The sequence below is a fragment of the Platichthys flesus genome, chromosome 21, assembly GCF_949316205.1.
Source record: "Platichthys flesus chromosome 21, fPlaFle2.1, whole genome shotgun sequence".
Classification (NCBI taxonomy): domain Eukaryota; kingdom Metazoa; phylum Chordata; class Actinopteri; order Pleuronectiformes; family Pleuronectidae; genus Platichthys; species Platichthys flesus.
The window spans coordinates 2,127,003-2,148,932 of NC_084965.1; positions in this window are offsets into that span (position 1 = coordinate 2,127,003).

Below are 21,930 nucleotides of genomic sequence, written 5' to 3' on the forward strand. Positions count from 1 at the left end.
ACAGATTGCAGCAGAAGCTTTCTGGAGATGGTTCTGTTGAGATGTACAACTCGGTCCTGGCTGGAAGTGACGTGAACACATTTTACATCACCGAATATAACATCTCCCAAAAGTCTGCGGGTGGCAGTTCCCTCTTACCCGGAGCTTGGATTCCTCATAGCAGAGCAGAAGCTGGGAACCTGAGGAACAGGTGCTTTTTCTCTCCTGCAGTAGGTAAAGGCTGAAAACTTACTTCCTCCGATTTGGGCCCAGCGGCGCTGAACCCGACCACGTAACCATCGCTGAGGCCATAACACTTCTTCTTCTCCAGCTCCCATTTAACAGCTTGTTGCAGCAGCTCTTAGCGGAGCCTTCATAAAGAACCCACCTCTGAAGAAAAGAGGGTCCTGCCATCTGCCCATATTCTGAGGTGTTATATTTGGAAAATGTAAAAATCTGTTTTCACACTTTGCTCTTCGGGGCCTGGGGGGGTAAGAGCTACTTAAGATCCCCCCCCCCCCCCCCCCCCCCCGTCACGTGCTGCACATTAATAATAAACACCGGTGATAATGGATATAACGGTTTTCGGTCCATTCTTAATGAGGCGGTCGTTCACACGGGTTATATCAAACTCATTTCCTCAAATTGCTGCAGTTGCACTCGGGTTGAAAGGATTCTCTTTGACAGTGAATCACATTCTCCTACAGATAATTGGCCCCTGTTGGTTTCTGAGATATTTAGACTCTAAATACTCATCATTTAGTTATGAAAGCGGAAAAATATAACATTCCAATACTACTTCCATCCACCACGTCCATCCACAGCCAATCAATCAGCATCACGGTTGTATTTGACACTTAGACGTCTATTTGAACTAAACCAAAATAGATTATAACCTTTATTTCAGTTGAATTGTGATGGAATACTTTCAACATTTCTACATTTCTGTCACTGACTTTTGCTAAAGCCGGTTAAAAAGTGAAATACTGGGTTTTCAAGAGATGCAGGCGACTTCTTGGCCTGTAGTCATTTACCTAAATAACCAACAGGGATTAATTTAACTGTCGAAGTTGAGCCAAACATTTCTATTTAGTCTTTATTACATAAATGCATGTTTTACTATTATCATCAAGAGTTCACCTCGTTTCTACCGACTGGAATCCGGTGGTAAATTAACTCCACTCGCACTCACTCCCGCTGCTGATTGACATCGATGAACATCCCAGATGTTTCCTCGCCAGCAGAGAATGCATCACACGGCCGCGCAGCCAACAAATGGGATGACCAGTTCTATTCATGAACAATGAATCAGGTCCAAACCGCCCAGCAGCAGCAGCAACAGCCGGTAATAAGCATCTGGTGAGAGAAACACCTGTGGACCTGCTTTTGATTGCTCGTCTCAAACTGTACTTTCATGTTTGACGAGCTAACGTCGCTCATTCGTCACGTGGCTGCTTTTGCCCCCCCCCACACCCTGCTGGTTTGTCCAAGCAGGACCAGCAAAGATACTGGGTTTGTAATTATGATCAAGCAGCTGGCGTGGCGGAGGGGGGCACAACAATCCATGTATGTTTTTATGTATTCATTCAGTATTACGGTGTCGTAAAGGGGTTAGAAAGCATCTGATGAATTTAGTAATGAGGCTGAAAATGCCAATGTTTGCTCTGCTCCTGTTCACAACGCAACATTTAAATGCCGAAACAATTATGTGAAAAAAAAGGTGAGAAAACCCGGGATGGGGCCGACATGCTGGTGTTTTAATGGAGGTCACATTCAGGGTGTTAATGCAGAGCGGCACTGTGGTGGTTGGCACGTTATGAAAAGGCCGGTTTGGTCGTGTAAACACCAGATTTGTTGAGGAGAAAAAAACTGTACAACACGATTTATTCATGTTTCCCCCGGCTTCTGTCTCCTTGTATGCACCGTTCAATCCATTCAGGTCTGAGGAAATCGTGTTAGTTCCACGACGCAGGAGAAAAAAAGACCCAACGCTAAAAACCACGGCTGCAGACGGAGGGAAATGTCAGACACGGAGCCACAACACAGGAACCTGGAAATCACCCTCACAAGGACGATGATCATTATTACCCGTTAGGCACCGTGGTCGTGGTTTTATGGCCCCTGTGCTGAAGTGACCGGCGCAGAAGTCCCAACTTGTGCATTAATTATGGAATCTATTTTATCACAGCCGATTAGTTACAATGCCAAAATTAAAAGGAGGATGTTTCACATATGACGGTTAATGTCTCGCTGGGCCCCGGTGCTAAAAACCTGACGTGGAGTATAATTGCATTTGCGTTAATGTCGATGAAGCCGTTACACCGACGTGTTTGAAACCCAGCTGTAGAGACTGAATCAGATAAGTTTCAGCAGGTTTTTGTGAACAATGTTGTAAAAAAATGTAAACAAAAACATTTCAGGAAACTTTTTTATGGACTCGCTGCAGATAAACCAGATGAATATACTGGTTCTGTGTCTGTGGATACTGGTGCTGCTAATCTATGACATTATGTGCTACCTGGCTGTGAATTAATAACAGTCTAGATGCGTGTATATTCATATCTGTGAAGTATTTATAAACACACCTTGTAATTACCCTTTGCTGTTGCACTTTGCTCCTCTATTTTCTTTACCCATAATATTCTGTCTGTAATGAAAGGTGTATATATAATGATCATATCTGTATATTTCTTTTGTATACCGTGTTTCACTATCTTCTACATCGATGTCGGATCAATAGAATTGATCTGATCTCATAACTGATTACACAAATGTGTCTGATACGACTGCATCTTATGAGTCTTACAATCGACCACACTGGTATTTTACATCTGTGGTGAATAATGCTATTACAACAGGGTAATCTCAATCAATATACATTTGTAAATTCTCCACCTTTTTATGAATTTCCTACGTCCCTAAAACTCAAAGTTGGAACTTTCGACAAATACAGAATTAACTGGGACTCATTGAATCCAGCGTTTCACCTCCCCTCCTCTCCGCTCTCCACTCCCCCCCCCCCCGTCACGGAGCTGCTCTGAATCAACAGACTTTCTAAGTGACTCGACTTCTGAAGAGACTGAAGGATGAGCAGGGACTCGACCGCTCACGCCACCAGACAATAAGATTATCCAAAGGCAATTAAACTTGTGGGCCTCGTCTTGAGAGAAAGTCTCCATCCAACCCCCCCACACCCCCGTCACCTTTTCATCCTTACCTTTCCCTCCCCTCCTCGGCACCCCATTGTTGTGTGATTAACTCCAGAGCACCATCAGGGGGTGTTGGAGGGGGGGGAGGCTACATTCCCATTACCCAGATCTGTGGCGGGGACAAAACCCTCTCTAATCACCAATCACTCCTTCGAGCAAGGCACTGGAGTCTCTGCCAGCATGGCCATGTGAGTGATGTGCCGCCCAGTCCCTTCAAAGACTCGTTCTCTTTCTGGTAGAGTCGCACTCGATGCTTCACAGGGACTTGTTTGCCTCTGTGGCCGTGGCGCTCTGCCCTACAAACGACAGGTGTACGCCATCCAACGAGGAACGTTCACTTTATTTCTAAAAGATACGATTTAGCCTGAGAGCTCGGGGGTGTTAGCTACAGAGGGATGTTTCTGTTTGAACAGTTCCACGTTGACATTCTGCAGCGGTTCTACGGTGGCTTGGGTTTGTTGTTCTGAAATCGCCTTCTGTTTTATTGTGGTCTTCACCAGTTGGTTGTCGTTCGGCGAGTTTCCAACACAATGTTTGTTTCTAACCTCGGGTCATGCATCAAACTCTAGAATGTAGAGAGAGGTATGGTAGATATAGTGTTGGCAAATGTTTTGAGAAAAGCTTAACAAATTCTAAAATCAAAACATCTGAGGTTCCATCTAATAACATGGAGAAGGTAAGTTTTATGATCTATACCGCAGCCAGCCAGCAGGGGGCGATCAAGAGGATTCGGCTTCACTTTGTCGCTGTCATGTCGTCCATCTTTATTAACAGTGGCTAAAAATATGTGTTAATTGCAAATATTGGTCAGTTTTAGCAGGTTTGTTTTTGAAATAAATATCTTAATTATAATGTTTTTGCAAAAAGGGAAACTGACATTCATATGAACCAGTCAGACATGGTGCTGCTCTGTTTGTGGAATCCTCTCGGTTTCCTGCCCAGGCCGTTCACACCCAGATACATCTCTACTTCTATGATCAATGCGTGTCTTAATTTCCAATAAACCGCGGGCTGGAACCATCTCTGAACTGGTGCTCCACTGGTCCGTGATTATCTTGTGATTTCTCTGTGACTCGTCTGATACCCTCCTTCATTCAGTGTGCGTCAAAACGTTTCAGAGTGTGTTTGTTAATCCAAATAACAGCGTAATGAGAGTGTTACACCACACCAATTCAGCGGGAGCGTTCTTAATTATGATATGTAATGAAAAATCATAATTGATGAACTGACTGGTAGCTCAGTAATGAATCACTTTCCATGCACATTTTATGCCAATTTCGTTTTGACTTTGAATAAACCCTAATTATCTACATTAGTGGAAGTCAATGCCTTAATATTTAATAAATCCCGGATAATCCCATAGCAATCAATTTAGATCAGAATCGTCTTCCACCAAAGGTAAGAACTGCTCAGCAAACTCATCCACTGTGGCCCATAATGATGCCTATTTATATGCAGGAGCTTTGTCAGACTGCATGATGGGTAATTACTTTATTTACTTCTAATCATGTCAGTGAACCATTGTGCCAGGGTTAGATTGGCTCAACTCATTATATTTATCATTTTCTCCTCTTCAGTCAGTTAGAGAGCAGTGACGACGGCTCCATGTCACAGCTCTCAGATCAGATCTGCTCTCGATGCTCAGCTCACTGTGACGTCATGAGCTGAAAGGAATTCTTCTTCCTGTCATGCAGACGATTCTAAAGGGTTTGGAAAAGGATTGGTCGGGTCACATCAGGGTTTGTTGAACTTGTCAACGTGTTCTGAGTAAAACTGCAGCAGCAGCAATCCCCTGGTCAGTTTCTCTAGTATTTAAACAATCACATGCATTCTCCATTGATTGGTAATTGATTGAAAAGTCCTGCTCACTGGTATTATGTTGTTTTAATCCTGTAACAAACACAGTATGTCTTTGCTTCACCTTTAACACACCGGCCATGTTGAATATTATAGCAAATCATATTCTACTTCAGAAAGAAAAACTAGGTTGTTTCAGATCCACATAAATCATATTTGACTTTTGCCAGGAGAGAACCTGTTTTGGTTTTGGTTCATATTCAGAGCAGATCAAGCTATTTTGAATTTTAAACTGAAAATGAACATTGTGAGACAGGAGGATGAAGGAAGATGACAAGTTGTTTCAGATCCAAATACAAATCTAGATATGGTGAATATAGAAATGGTTTCAAGAGGGGAAGTCGTCCAGGTTGAGGTGTGAATCACATTCTGCTTGATACTAAACCTGAAGCTGAATCCTGAAGTCTGTTGTGAGTATTTACACAGTTGGGTCGTTAAGTATTTAAATAATCACATAGATTCTCCAAATGAAAACAGACGATATCCGAAATATCTGTTTCCTTTTGTGTGATTGTGTGTGAGTTGTTTCAATCCCCTCCAAACAAAGTGTTTCTTTCCTTCACCTTTCACAGTCCGGCCATGTCGAATATTATTACAAATCATTTTCTATTTCAGATTGTTTCAGATCTATAAACCAAATCAACAGTATTCACATTGGACATTTATCAGGAGAGAACCTGTTCTAGGTTTTGGTTCGTATTCAGAGGTAAAGGCAGATCAAGGTATTTTGAATTTTAAACTGAAAATGAACATTGTGAGACAGGACGATGAAGATCCACATAAATATCTAGATATGGTGAATATAGAAATGGGTTCATGAGGAGGAGTGGAGGGCCAGAGGTGTGAGTGACATTCTGCTTGACACTAAACCTGAAGCTGAAACCTGAAGTCCTGTGTGTCTGGAGCAGATGCTGCAGCACTTAGCTTCTCCTCCTCCACTCCTCAGACAAGTGGAGCTCAGAACCACTGCATATTATAGTTTTTATTTTTTAAACTTACTGCTTGTCATTCAATGAAGCCTGAAAAGAGGGAGCATTGCTAAGGGTAGCTCACCCATTCAAATGGTAATGGGAAATGTCAAATCCTGCTTCTAAAGTCGAGCAGCGACACATGAGAGGAGCTTTCAGGTGACACACAGGAGTGGAAGCAGCCATCGCTGTCATGTCGGTGATGGATGATGGCTCCGTGCACCACAGCTAACTAACACTGAGTAGACCCGGTTAATTTAAGTGCCGCTAATTGATTTGGTTGTGGGTGTATTGATGATTGGATGCATTGGGGGTTCGTTAGCGTTGGAGCTAACGGAGCACAAAGACTTTCAGGTTAACGAGGGCAAAGAGGCTGGACACTTAGGGATTCGATTGTTTCACAGAGAAACCCCATAATGAGCTGAAATGAATAATTGATCCACTTAAACAAAATCATGCTGCTATTTTGATCATTGATTAATTATTGAAATAAATGTAGAAGGAAAATGCCCAAGATTTCTAGTTGCAGTAAATTAAATTAGATGATGCCTTGGTCATTATATTAAAATATCGCTGCCTTAAAACAATCAGTGCTCTTATTTTGAAAGGATACCGTTCTCTTTATAGTGAGATAACCTTTTCACCCTCCTCTCCTCTCAGGACCTCCGGGTTTGCACCTCCCACCGTTGCCTGGAGATTTCCGATGTAGAAGCAAGCCTCCACTTAATGCTCCTGAAAAATATGTAAAATATATGCAGAGGTAGAAGGAAAGCGTCAGAGTGCTGATTAATTCCAGATTATGTTTAAGGAGAGGCAGCAGATTGGCACATATCTGGTGCACTGGCACTCTAACGAATGCAATACCAACCTGAAACCAATTAAGCTGCTCTGTCTTCCCTCTGGGGGTCTTTGTGCAGCAATAAGTTCCTAATTGCTCAGGCCCCAGTCTTTTTATCTCCACGTTTTATCTCTATATTGCAATGTTAATGTTAATTCGCGGGGAAGTGCAGTTGATTAATGAGTGACTTTAATCAGGTTTTGAAATCACGGGATGCTCCCCCGATCCTTAGTGATCACGGTAAAAAAACGATATATGGTTTAAGTAAGTAAAAGAAAAATCCTGCATACGAGTCCTTGCTCGTTTTATCAGAGTGGATTTTTTTCTTGTGAGGAATAAAGTCTTTCTACTGAGGGGTAAGTCAATGAAAATGTTCCCTTTGTAAAATCTGAGTATGAAAGACAGCGTGGTTGATGTATAGCAACTGATATTAAAACCCAGTGGTGTCATTATTGGAGAGTATCTAGATAACCAGCGTCTGTGCTTCCTGAGCAAGTGGAATCCTGGGCTATCAGCTACAATAAAGAAAGACAGTAGGAAGAGGCAGTTAAGCTCCAGTCTTCCCCTCGTGTCATAATCCTTCCCATCTCCAAAATCCAAAGTGTGATTTCTCCGCACACTGCTAGAAAAAAAATTACCATTTACCAATTACACAGTGTCAGGACTGATTCATATCACTTTAATGAGAAATGACAGCAGATAGAGGACAGCCACCTCGGGTTGGATTTCACTCTCAGTGGCCGCCGGGGGGGGGGGGGGGTCTGTTGACAGAACTACCCAGCAGCCACTGGGGGAGGACGCCCGTCAGCGAGTCGTGTCCTCGCCGATACGACGAGGAGCAAGAGACCGGAGGAGGAGGAGGAGGAGGAGGAGGAGGAGGAGAAAAGCTCTCAATCAATTAGGACCAAGTCTCCTGGATGGAGCTTCACTCACTTAACGTTGTTATCAACAGTTATTGTTTATCCAGGCTGAGCTGACGCTGTTGTTCTGAAGGGATCCGTTTATTTTAGGATCGTTTACCGACTTGATATCATCGAGTGTTTATAAAGATGGACGACATGTCTCCACCTCCACCACTCAGAAGTGAAGCCGAGGAGGTGGAGCCGTGACATTGAGGTCATCTCCATGTTTTTATAGCATCTTATAAATAAGTCAAACCAAAAGTTACCGGGAAATGTTTTCCTCTAATTATTCAAGAGCGTTGTCTTTCAGTTTGAGAGCAAGACTTATTGATTCCATGCTCTTATTTTGGAAAGCTTTCATTTAAAACCCTGCGATCGCACTCAAACCACGATATTTAGTTTTGGCCGCGTTAGAATTAATAAAGAGGGGAAGTCCGGGTTATAATAAAGAACAGGAAAGCTGCAGTGCATTAACATGGAGGAGGTGGGGCTTATGAGCTATACTGCGAATAGCCACTAGGGGTATGATCAAGACGCTTTGTCACGTCATCAACCATTTTCTAAAGTCTATGTTCTGATATTTTCTAGGTTAACTTCCATCCAGACACAAAAGCTATTTTCTATAAAGCTTCCTGTGGTCAGGAAGTTAGAAATCACAGCACGTGTATGAGGCGTTATGGGTGTTGGTTGATTTAAGGACCGTGTGGGTGTGAAAAGTCCATCAGCAAGTTGTGCTTGTGTGTGTGTTTGTGTTTGTGTGAGTACATTTAAACCGATTCCTCTGGACCTGACTCCTGCCATGTGGTCTTGATTGCCACAATCAGTCTTTCCCGTGGCTCGGTGGACGCACAGCTTGCACTCTCACATTATCTGCACTTTGCCGTGGCTCCACGGTGTGAAGGATACGCAGGGAAACGCCAGAGATGGTTCCAGATTGGAGGTGATTATCACACCGGGAAGAAAACGCAGCAAATGTCCATATGGTAAATATATATATACTATATATAAACATAAAGGTTGAAGCAGCCCTCCGCTCACTAAAGAAACCTGAGAACTTCCTGTTCATACAGATTGAAACGTTAAGAACTACAGTTAGGCTGAAGTTGTTTTTTATTTGTTATGCCTGTTAAGTTTATTTTCTGCTTCTTCCTTCTTCTTAATTCTTTGTATTAAATGTCTAGAAAAAAGCTGGAGTGTCCGTTGTGATTTCCAAACAGTTAAAAAACCAAAAGGTTTTTGCAACATGACACAAAGAGGAGCACTGAATCCTCACATTTCAGAAACAGGAGCCGATTAACAACTCGTCATAATGGTTGTTAATTAACGAATCCATTAATCAGCCACTTGATTAATTTCTACTTTACAGCGTGAAATAAAAAAACAAAACTCTTTGGATACTATACTATAAGATGGATGGTGAGGGAGGTGGCTTGTATTCAATGTGTTGATTCTGATTTGAGAAGTTAAACTTTTTGTTTCTACACGTTGATGAGGTTTGGTTAAGCTGCCGGTCGGGCGTGGACATGTGACGGAGCCACGTCGTGCTCCTGTTCCAGGGACATCTCACTGATTTTCCTGATTTGTAAGAATTTTAATTAAGTCTCTCAGAAACACACGGATTGATTTGAATGGATCACCTTTCTTCAACACAGGAGACGGACGCACTTCCTGTTCCTACAAAGAAACGCTGACAAATTGCTCCGATAATTACAAAGTCTTAACCACAGGGAAGCAATTAGTGGTAGAAACTTCAAACTGTGAACGACCAACAGTACGTGTGATGTCTCTGAATCAAGGGAAACTCGTGATAAGCTTCCCAGTGATGTGACAGGAGAGTGAAAGCGAACATGTGGACTCATCGGCACTTTGACTTTTTGCACTCGGCTAAAAAGCAGCATCCCTTCCCCCCCCCCCCGGCATCACATTTTTTATTTAATTTCAATTTCTTGCAAATTAGCTCACAAAGAAAATGCAACAACAAGAAGTACAACACTGTTAAAAGGACCTCGTCCAGTTTGAGCCTCGGGCCCCTCGTGACCCGTCAGGATGTGAAATGTGAAGATTTAAATTAAAGAAATATAAATGTCCATATATGCTTCTGCAGGATTTCAGTCCATTGATCTATTTGCAAAACGATTGTGGATCAAGCGTGGCTGCTTCATTCGTTACCTCGTGACCTCAACTGACTCGCGAGGCCGGGATCGATGAATCACAGTCGGCCTCCGCTTGACACAAACAACACGTAGCCACTTATGCTAATCGTTATTGATGCTGACACAAAGAAACAGAGGGAAATATTAAAATGGGTTTGATCAAAATATTACACTGAGTGTGGTTGTCAGTGCCACGTGTCCTGGTCCACCCTGGTCCTCAGGAGGTGGGTTCTGTCGTCCTGAGTGGACTGAGACATTGATGGGATCTGCTAGCACCATCACATCAAGGCCGTCCTTCTGGTTATGGACAGATTAAAGATTTGAAACTTGGTCTCTTGCTCCAGAAAATGTCCGGACTCAAATATTCAGGACATTTTATAAAGTCCATGTCTGAAAGCCGCTCAACAAACATATTTATGGGTTCAAAATGTCTACAGAGATGAACGGTGACCTCTACAGAATATGTTCCTGCTCATCCCGACACAGACATCGTGTCCACTGTGAGCTTCTGTCGTGGCCTCGCTCAGAGAACTCAGGATTTGAGTTCTCAGCGACGACAGCTCAGGCGTTCCTTTCTCTTCTGAACATTATGTATCCAGAGGCTTTTGTATTTTTCCAAGGCCACTGTCAAACAAATGTCGCCCTTTACTCCACTTACATTTTCATTTTTGTGCTTCTACACGGTTAGGGTCCCTCTTTTCATCCTCCAACAAATAAAACAACAACAACAACCCACGTTTAGAGTTTCTTTTGTAGTCACCTTCAGGGGCCAACCAGTGTCTTCTAACACATCCCTTCTGCTGTTCCCCGTTGTATTTCATTTCCAAGCAACTGAAATTGCCTGCAGACGAGCTGCTCCCCGGCAGAAGATTAATTAATTCCAGGTTCTCTGGATGCCTGAGTGTTTGATTTGGGCTTACCTTCTGTTTTCTTTGACTTTTTAAGCGACAAATTGGGCTTAAAGGAAAAATCAGATTCTCCTGAAGCGTCAGATATGTTCTCTGAGCGCTGTGATGATGCTCAGCTCCCGTCTCTCTTCGCCTCCACCTGCCTCGTCTTCTTCAATTAGCGACTTTCTTCATCTCCCAGGAGGACTTTTGACAACCCCCCCCATTGAAGGGGGTGTGAACCTGTTGCTTTCGATGACAGAGGCACATAAATAGCTTGAAATTGCAATCATTCAACTGGGAGTTATGTGTTTAGTTGGAGGGAGCAGGAGCGATGGAGGACTGTAATGGTGAGGTATCCTCCAGCAGCTTTTTGAGAGCGAGCCAGTGCCAATTATTACCGTGTGTGTTTCCAGCGTGACGCCGGCGTTCTGGCCTCAAACCAATCTGCGCTCAAAACATCATCAAAATCAATATCGTTTGCACAATCTCTCTCTCACACAGACAGACACACAAACCAGCAAAAACACTCTGCTTCTTATTATCAGACTCACATTTTACATAACGTCCACATTATAATGCTACATAAATGAATTTCTAGAAAACTTAAACTTTCCCGTTCATGAATAAAACCCACAGTGATTAATTTTAATTTAATCGTGGGAGTGGGATCTCTCCGTCAGCACATTATTTAAGTGAGAATAGTTATGACCGAGCGGAATGTGTGTTCTTAGATTTCAGTCGAGCTTGGAGAGCAAACCGGGGCGCGCGGGGGGGGGGGGGGGGGGGGTTACCCAGCATGCACTAGGGCAGAAGTCAGGCAAACACTGACAGACAAAAACATCTCAGGTATTCAGTAGACTGCGCCTACTGACATGGAGGAATTCTTCACACACCGGGTATAACAGGCAGGATATATATATATATATATATATATACGTGTATAAATATATGTATGTACTGTAGGCATCACTCTCAGGATGCTCCCTCCTTCCTGTCTCTGAATCCACATGTTCACACTCCAGTCAACATCTGGAGGTGACAGCTGCGTGTGATTGTTCAGCAAACGACGGCACATGTGAGAATCTGTGTCACTTCTCCCCAGTCTTTTGTTTTGTGTTTTAATTAAAGTTTAATTCTGGTTATTCATGTTTTTAATGAGTGCTTCAATAAGAGCCAGTTATTAGTGAATAAATAAAATAATGGGAAAATAAAGTTTTCATCTCCTCTTATATTTCAAACAAAGATATGATCAACCCCAACTGTTCCTTCATCTCTTCTTGCTGTGGTTTCATCCAAGCCGCTCTGGTGAAGCTCACACATGAGTTTGTTTTGGCGTTGTGTAATGTTTCAACACATGGTACCACAACCTGACATTTGTCATTTCATTATTACACCCAATCTGTTTCTGCTGTGCGAGGAGAAAGGGCCGTTGTTTCCCAGCACATTCCCACCCCCCAAAAAAATATTCCTCATTATTAATCATTTTGAAATGAAATGAAATGCACCAGGTTGTATTGATCCCGCTTCTTAAAGATATCCAATCCGCTGTTAGCTTTTACGGCTAAATGAATAATTGTCTGGCCGGACAGCGTCTCAGCCACGTGCATCAATGTCACCGTGAAATGACAGCGAGCGAAAGAAAATACAAAAGTGCTCGAAGGCTCGAAATGAACCAGGTGGGAAATGTATAAAAAAATAAATATGCTCATACCACATAATAACCAATGTGGCCTGAAAGTCCTCTGCTGTCAGCGAGTGCACACAACCAGTCAGAATCCCATCGGCAGCTTGTTTTGCTTCCAATGAACATCTCAGGTACTGTAATGCAGGAGACCACCCGGGATGAATCGAAGCTGACGGCTTGTCTGTCAAATTTATTTCCATGACAGGCATTTATTTCAAATACATCATGTGCTGTTATACCCGGGGGAGAGGGGAAAAATATCCTGGTGACAGTGTATTGATATAAACAGGGTTTCCTGGCACTGGATATTAATCATACTTTGGATAATCAGCCACCATTTGTACTGCGGCTGCACGGAGACATGTAATCTGTCTGCAGCCGTCAGTCATCACAGACTTATGGAAGATGCAGACTTCAGTGAATGTGGACTCATCAGAGCCCTGATTAAGCATTGTGTGCTTTACCTTTTTAATTATCCGTGGGCTAATTTAAAGTATTGCCTCTGATGACAACTCTAATGGCGACGCAGCCGTCAAACTCAAAGCAATTTGGATTGATCGAGAATTGTGTGAGCTCTGAAGTTTCACAAGCCGGAGACGCTCGGCTTGTCTTGTGCAGGCCACATGAAATATTGGAATGAACTGGCTTCAAATTATAGATCAATGAGAGTCATTTGCATTGCTTTGATTCTGGGACGATACAGAGAGTATCAATGCAGTTCTGAGACTTAAGAGCCTTCAGGGAGTCCCCTATATAGACTCATACTCTATTCATATTTGGATTAATTCATGTTCTGATATGAATTTGTCAAGAGCAATGCATCTTTAAAAGAAGTTCCAAATTAAAAACCAGAACATTTGCTTTGCACTGCAGCGGAGAAGCCGAGGCCCAGATGTCCCACTGACATTATGAGACGGACAAATCGGTGTCACGTCTTCCACCTGGCAGGACGTCTCCACGCCTGGACATCGGTGGACCCTTTTCTGACACTAATAAGAGTCCGAGGGGGGGGGGGGGGTGAAATCCAGCTGAACACCGGCCAGTGGCACAAAGCTGAGGCCTGTTTGGAATCGATCTCCTCGCAGACTCCCTCCCATGTTCACAGATGCTCAGGGAGAGTGAGTGACGTGGAATGAACAAGGTTGTGTGATCGCGGTGCACGGGGGGGGGGCATCCATCCGGTGTCGGGGTTGCAGCGGGAAGCGTGTCACATCTTCCTGTAGTTTACACTTTAATGAACTGTTCTGATTCCTGTCGTTATTCCTGCTAATTGAATTCCTTGTTCCTCTCCGCGCCGGCTGGGATTGCCATTTTTATCTGCCGTCCTGTGTATGGGGGGGGGGGGCAGGAATGCAGAGCTTATTAAAATGCAACATTTCCCTTCCGACCATTTGCATCTAATTTTGTACAATTTTCTTCAAAATATTCATACAGTGCAGCGTCCTATGGCTCCGTGTCTCATTGGTATTCCGGCGCTGTACGGTGCTAAATAGCTTCGGCTTGATAGACTGATTCACAATATAATGTCAATCAAACATTCTGGACACCACCACCAACAGGAACCAAAGGTATCGGGCATGTTTTATTCATACAGCTTTAAATTTTTCATTTTTACTCAGACTTTCTGCAAAAATAACAGTTTAGGACCCGTTAGAAAAAATAAACACAAGAATAAAAAGTGGCCACAACAAGCCAGTTGTAAGCGGAACGTGTTTATTCAGTTGTTATCAGTATAATTGGGTTCATTAGAATAATTAAGCAATCTGTCTGCTGAGCATAATGACTGGAATAGCAAAAGGCTGAAGCTCCTCTAAGTGTTTGGATGATGGACTGTTGTCTCAGGGGCAGTTTCTGGGGTGAATGTTGTGTATTTGCTTTGTCATCGCGATGTCTTTGTGATTTATGGACTGGAGTGAATCCACAGAACATGTAATCACACAAGTAATGAGCCAAAAAACTGAGAATACAAACTTCCCTGGACCTGAGACACAGAATCAGGTGAAGGTCTCTTCTTCTTCTTCTTCTCTTTTAAACGGGGACACACTAAATGGGCCACCGTGCACACTTTGCGCTGACAACAACAATTCCAATAATTACAGTGCGAGTCGAGGCCAAGGACACGCAAAGGGAGAGTCGGCTCACTTGAACGCCCACTTGTTTATGTGTGTCAGTGAAATATGAATTCCCATCACTTGTTTTGTAAGAATATAAAAGGTAACAGTTAATATAAAATAAAAAGTTTTGTACATAATCTTACAAAGAAACAAACAAAACGACCAATAAGAATAAAACATAACCTCTTTGGCCTTTAAGCTGCAGGATCCACAGACTGTGAACAAAGATGGAAGAGGTTTCTTCACATCCTCCCACCGTGCAGAGAAGAAACCAAAACCCTCCTGCACGAGAACACCACCATCTTGTGCCAATGACTAGTGAACATGGTGTAAAGCTGTTAGGATTTGTTGTGATAAGACTTTTTAATTCTGTTTGTGTCCCACCTGCTAACACGGAGGAGGCTCGATGAATGACCTATACCATAGTCAATTCACTAGGGGGCATTTGAGATGGTGTGGCTTCACTTTTGGGCACCATCATGGTTTCTATATTTTAAATACACACTAGGGTCACACCAGTATGTGTTTAGAGTTTTTAAGGTTTGTAAAAGAAAAACACATGTTGTCGTTCCCTTACCTCAACCATGTTAGTGACCGGGACAAGGATCTATTGTACCGGAAAACAAACAGGTTGTGTGTGAATATTTTACTAATATGTTCAATATCTACACAAATACTTAATTTAACAAAACGCTGTCATCATGATAGCAGAAGGTGTAAACCTGTCACAATCACATTTCAGATAAAATGTTTTGCTTTGTGCAAATTACGGGTGTGTGAGTGTAATTTGTCGGAGACACGATTGAAGAGTGTCACACTACTGCCGCTTTGCCACTTGATTATTTTTGAGGCAATTTACACAAACAACCGATGCTTTTCTTTTTTCTGCTGAAGTGCCACTCAGGAGTAAAATGATGTGAGATGAGTAATGCTATTCAAGCCGGAGTCCAGAGCCTGTGTCCTAACCCTAACCCTAACCCTACCACACAGACCGCATGGCGGAAGCTTCCAGACACCGAGGCTTCCCACTGAAGAAGCATCGACCAGTGCGAAACGTCAGGATTTAATACTACTCAACGGTACGTCAGCTTTGACTTTTTGATCTTTTAAAAACTCTGGGTTTAAAGCAACTTGCTTTTAAAACTATTTGAAAACTTGTTTGTAATCATTAAAGCTAGTATTTTTGGATTGTCCCTGGGGGGCTGCTGCTATAGGCCTTCCTTGGTCTTAAAACATTTGACTCCTTTTAAAACTCTGGTTTTAAAGCAGCGTGGCTTTTAACCAGTGGGAGCCTTGTTTTTCCAAACTGAAGCTAGAAATGTTTTTCTAAAACATCCTGAAGGTATCGGCCTAGGCCTTCCCCCGGTTTTATAAACAGTAGACTCCCTCTCTAAACTCTGGTTTTAAAGCAACCCTGCTTTGACCAGATAGGTCTTGTTTTTTCTAAAAACTAAAAACGAATAGTCTTAAACATCTTGAGGAAAACACTACTTAGGCCGTCCTCCTGTTTTCCAAGATTGGACTCTGGCTTTAAACAAAAAGAACTGTTTTCTCCTTTTTGTACTTGAGATTACAAACCTCTTTTCTTGGGCTCCTCGTCCCGGCTGGGACAAGGACCCACATCAGAGACCTATTTTTATATATATATTTTTTTTTTTATATTTCCTTCTTTTCTTTTTTTGGACTATATTTAAAACTAACTATCTGGAGACCTCCCTCTCGTCCTTCTCTGCACTGAGACGTTTTTTTTCGGAGTTCCCTTCTTGTATTAGGTGACCCACCTGGCTACGGGACACCAAAAGCACCTGAACCACGTCCTACTGGACCACTGCCCGTAACGCCACCCCAGCTCCAACTAGGGGGGCCCAGGAACAAACAGTCAGCAGGAAACTACGGGGCCTGTCGTCGCCAGGCACTAAATTTGACCTCGCCTCCGGCGATTGGACAAGCGTGTTTGTTGATCCAGGATTTGAGAAGGAATAATTAGACACTTATACATGAAGTTCTGGAAATTGAACATTTATTGTAAAACAATGAAATACTTACAGAGAGTCTCTGGGGTTCTGCCGGACACGTCACCAGGTTCATTGGATCATGTCGAGAAGAAGCCCCCCACATCCTAAGTCCACAGTATTTATACAGACACAGGGGGCAGCACAGAGGCGGTTCTTTTTCTTTGAGAGAATTCAGTTATTGGCCAGATGTATACTGTTTCCTCAAAGTGCAGTTTTTTGCAAGCACATCACTTTCAACTGACCAGGTGTCCCACTACTGTGGCCTTGGCCAACAGGGAGCCTGCTACATCGGAGAGAGACAGATTAGACAGAGAGGAGGATTTCATATCTTTTTCTCACCACGTTTCATGAAACACCTCTTTGTATTAATTCTGGCATGACCTCTCTCTTCCTGAGAACCTGTGCTTGTTGTGCAAACCCTGTGTCTGAGTCAAAAAGATAGACATCATCCCAAGAAAAGAAACAGTTGTAGCATAAGCATTATTGATTATCTAGATTATGCAGCTAATATTTATTCACAGGATATAGGTAAAATATAGTCACAAGATACAGAGAAACATAGATATCTCAACAGGCCTAGGAGACCTCCACCTACACCACCAGGCAGACCCACGTGGCAACAGGACACCTAAGACACTTGAACCTCACCCTACTGGACCACGGCCCAAACAACATCCCAGCTCCAGCTAGGCGAGGCCCAGGTATAACCTATCAAGCCATCTACGGGACCAAGGAGAACTCCACCTACTAAACACCAGGGTAAGAGCCCCCTCCAGTGATTTTCCAAAATGTCTTTTAACAGAGTGAAGCCCGTACCTTCGAGTAGTTTAGGACATAGGCCACAGCTCACACATACACACAAAAACACATCCCCACAACCCCTGATGTCTGTAGGCACGCACTCAGCATCATTATGCAAACATGGCAATCCATGCAGGATAACAGGCATGGACACAGCACCCACATACACATTACATCAGGCACCAGACCCGGCAACCCGAACGGCGTCAAAACAAATATTGTTTATGGTGTACAGGCTGTACACCATTAACAGGTAACAGATAATGCAATTACTAGCAACACTTTCCCACCCGGGATGATGCGTCAAGTAAACAGATTAACAGACTTCATCAAACCGGCTACACCATCAGACACCACACGTCATAAGGTTCAAAACAACACAGACAACTGGATGAGAATAAACATGGTTATATTACAGGAACATTACACAAATACAATACACACCCTCGGCCATACACCACACAACCCCATAGCTTTTCAAATAGCTTCTGGATGGGCTAGAAAGCGATATGGCCAGAGACTCCGGCCGGATACCATAGCAACAACAGAAGGTATTCTGAACAGGCATAGACAACACAACAACAGCAATAACAATAATAAACCTTCTATCAAAACAAAGACCAGGTTGGAGGGCTCCCTCTCCACCATCCCGGAACTATTGGACGAAGAAGAATTCCCACCACTACCAGTCAGCAGTAAGTTACCCCCTACATTTCAACCCTATTTAATTCCACAGGCCCGGACACCACTTCTCCCCACCCCCACCCAGCGCCAGACAACACTGGATGGCCTACAACCTCAACCCCAACGACTCAGACAGGACCGCCCATATCAGACCAACAGACAGAAGGCATTCTTCTTACCCCAAACCAGGCCCCCCCTACAACCGACACTACCTGACCAACCCATACCCAAACCACGACTAAGACTATTGAATGGATTACCGACCCACCCAAACTACAACAAGGGCCCTCTACAAACACAGAGGGCACCTGTACCTTTACTACTGACTTCCAGACTAACCCCTCTAGACCCAAACACCTCCACCCCTCCCACAGTGAGGGTCAGGAAAATAGTCTCCTGGGGACCCGAACCGGCCTCCCAGGAGGCAGGAGGTATCATAAAACTAAACCCCAAACTCTCCCCCATCTTACCGGCAGTGACTAGACGGAACTCCCTAGCAACACGACTACCTCCAAGCTCCAGTACCTCCGACACGCCGACTACCATTACAAAACGGACACAACAAGTAGAAGCCCAAATCCACCAATTACCGGACACACACAACAATACCCTAGAATTCCAATCCATATCATTAAACACACAAAATTACTCAAATACCTCCACAATTAACCATGACACTATTTCCTCTTCCCCTTCCACACCCACAGGTGTTGCTGGTCCCCCGAATGGCACAATGGAACAGCGAGGAGCCCCGGTAACCACAACGGGAGGGTCATCAAACATGATGAGCGGGCAATTAAAGGCTAACAATGCCATTGAAACCACATCTGAGACCTCCCTACCACTCCTCCTCGGAAGTCCACCTCCCACTGGTGCCGTTTGGGGATCCAGCACACCTCCACTCCCCGACGATAGCCCCGCAGGACCCTCCTCCACCTCCTCCCCATTCAGCTTACCATTACACATTTCCACACCAGGTAATAACCACCCTACATTACACATTGCACGACACACCCGGAAACTCCAGGACTGGTCTTTCAAATGCCGCAGACCAGTCCTGGTGTTGGGGGATTCAAATATCAACAGAATCCTCCCCCACAACAACCCAGACTTACAACTAGACAGCTACCCGGGGGCCAACATGTACCACTTTTTAAAGATCTGTGAAAAAACTGTACCCAACCCTAACACAAAAATAGTGGTCCTCTCCATCGGGATCAATAATAAGGACCAGGACCCCAGGCAGACTTCCTGCAAACAGTTAAAATCTCTGTACAAACAAGCCCAACTTGCCTTCCCTAATGCCGACATCTACTTCCCTATCATAAACTTCTCAGACAACCTCAGCAGTAAACAACAGTACAATTTGAAATACATCAACAACACAATAGCCACCTACTTCCCATTTCTAGCAGAGATCCCTCACGATACATTTGTAACAGAAAAGGACAACATCCATTGGAAGCCGGCTACTGCGCAACTCATTTTCGATTATTGGCGTAAACAGTTAAATTTATAGTAACACCCAAACCCAAACCGGGCACAAACGCCACCCCTAACCCGAACCCTAACCCTAACCATAACCCCAACCCCAACCCTAACCCTAACCCTCCAAACCCTGTGCCCCATACTGACCCTGCAGTCGACTTGGGGTGGAGCTCTACAGCAAACATACTTAACTTATCCACACTATTTACTCCAACTTCAGATCAGATCCGGTTATTGGAAAGGGGTCTTTCATTCATCCCACGCCCGTAGCAGTTTGACTGGGAGGCATTTCATAGGGATTTACACCAATATAACAGAAGGTTAAAGATCATCTATGGTAAACCGGAACACTTCCAGACACCCTTCATTCACAGGTCTAATTGGGAACCCACCACGGCTCAATCACACACAGCCACAATAAACCTGGTGCAAAAGAACAAACAGGCCCTGCGTTATTACCAGCCCCCAGGGGACGTTGCTGACAACCTCTCGGGGCCTGAACGCAGGGCCTTAGAAGAACTTACCCAAAATCCTAATATCATCATTAAACCCGCGGACAAAGGCTCAAAAATAGTCATCATGGATAGACAGCAGTATTTACTGGAGGCAAACAGACAACTCTCAAACACCACACATTATAAACCCATTCTGTCAGACCTACAAAGTCAAACCCAACCACTCCTCCGTAGTGTTATACAAACTTTATATGACAATAAAACCATTAACCACGAGCAAAAAATCTACCTGTTTGGCCCCGACCAACCCCGCCCCCGCCAGTTCTATCTATTACCCAAAATCCACAAGGAACCCCCATCATGGACCGTACCCTATGAAGTAGAGAAGAAGTCTCAGATTGTAATAGTACATCATACCATATTTCAGAATACATCGAACATTTCCTTGGACACCTTTCCAATACACACCCAAGCTACATCAAGGACACTTATCATTTTATAGATACCATCCGGCCCATGGTTGTTCCAAATCAGTCATATTTATTTACAATCGACATAGACAGTCTATACACAAATATCAATACACAAATCGGTATCAAGGCTATCATATCCAACTTCAATAACAACCCCGACAACAATAGACCGGACAAAGAAATTATTCAACTCCTTACCATCTGCCTCAACAATAACGACTTTTCATTCAATAACAAACAATCCCTGCAAATCCACGGAACAGCCATGGGTCAACGATACGCCCCGTCATATGCAAACATTTACCTGAGCGAGTGGGAGCGAGAGGCATTGGCCAAGTGCACCCACAAACCCCTCACCTACCTCAGATTTTTAGATGACATTTTTGGAATATGGCAACGTGACATTTCTTTATTTTCTGATTTCATTGACACATTGAATAGCCACCACCCGTCCATTAAAGTCAAGTACATCATAGATCCACTACAAGTTAATTTTTTAGATACAACTGTTTTTTTTGACCGGTCAAATAATTAGTCATACTCACAACTACTTACCAAGGTTTACTTTAAAACAACAGACACACACGCCCTTTTCCATAAAACTAGCTATCATCCGAAACACACATTTAAAGGCATTATTAAATCACAAATCATCCGTTTTTATAGAATATCATCCCGTGTAATAGACCTGCATTCTTCCATCTCCATCCTATTTTGTAGTCTCAGATCTAGGGGCTACTCCAAACGCTTCCTCCGCCAAATCAAGACCAGCACTTTGGCGTCTCTCGCTCCTACTTGCTCCATTCCCCGGATTGCTCCACCCCGGGTCCCGGTACTGTTCATAACTACCTTCTCACATAGAATCAAAGGACTACATAACATCATCAAACAGAACTTCATTCATACTCAAACCCTACAGCCGGCTTTCCAAAATCACATCACCATATCAGCTTACAGGAAAAACAAAAACCTCCACAGTCTAATAATACGGTCAAAATACTCTGATAACAAACTACCAACACAAACACAATACCACACACACTATAAAAACAGAAAATGTATCTCAAACCCTCACAGCAATACAGCATTCCCCACATTAGGCACATTTACACTCCACACCACCAACGTAATTTACATCATTACATGCACCACCTGCAATAAACATTATATCGGTGAAACCAAACACTCCATACTCACCCGACTAAAACAGCACCTGTATAACATTGGGGAAGGCAAGTTAACCACCCCCCTCATTAATCATTTTCAACTCCACTCGGTCAATAAACTTAAAATTTCTGGTCTGGAATCAGAAGACCATCATGGACCATTGGGCAGAGAAAGAGGACAGAAAAATTATGGATTTTCAAATTAAAAACAATCACACCAACAGGCCTCAATGACAACTAAATATACTCACAGG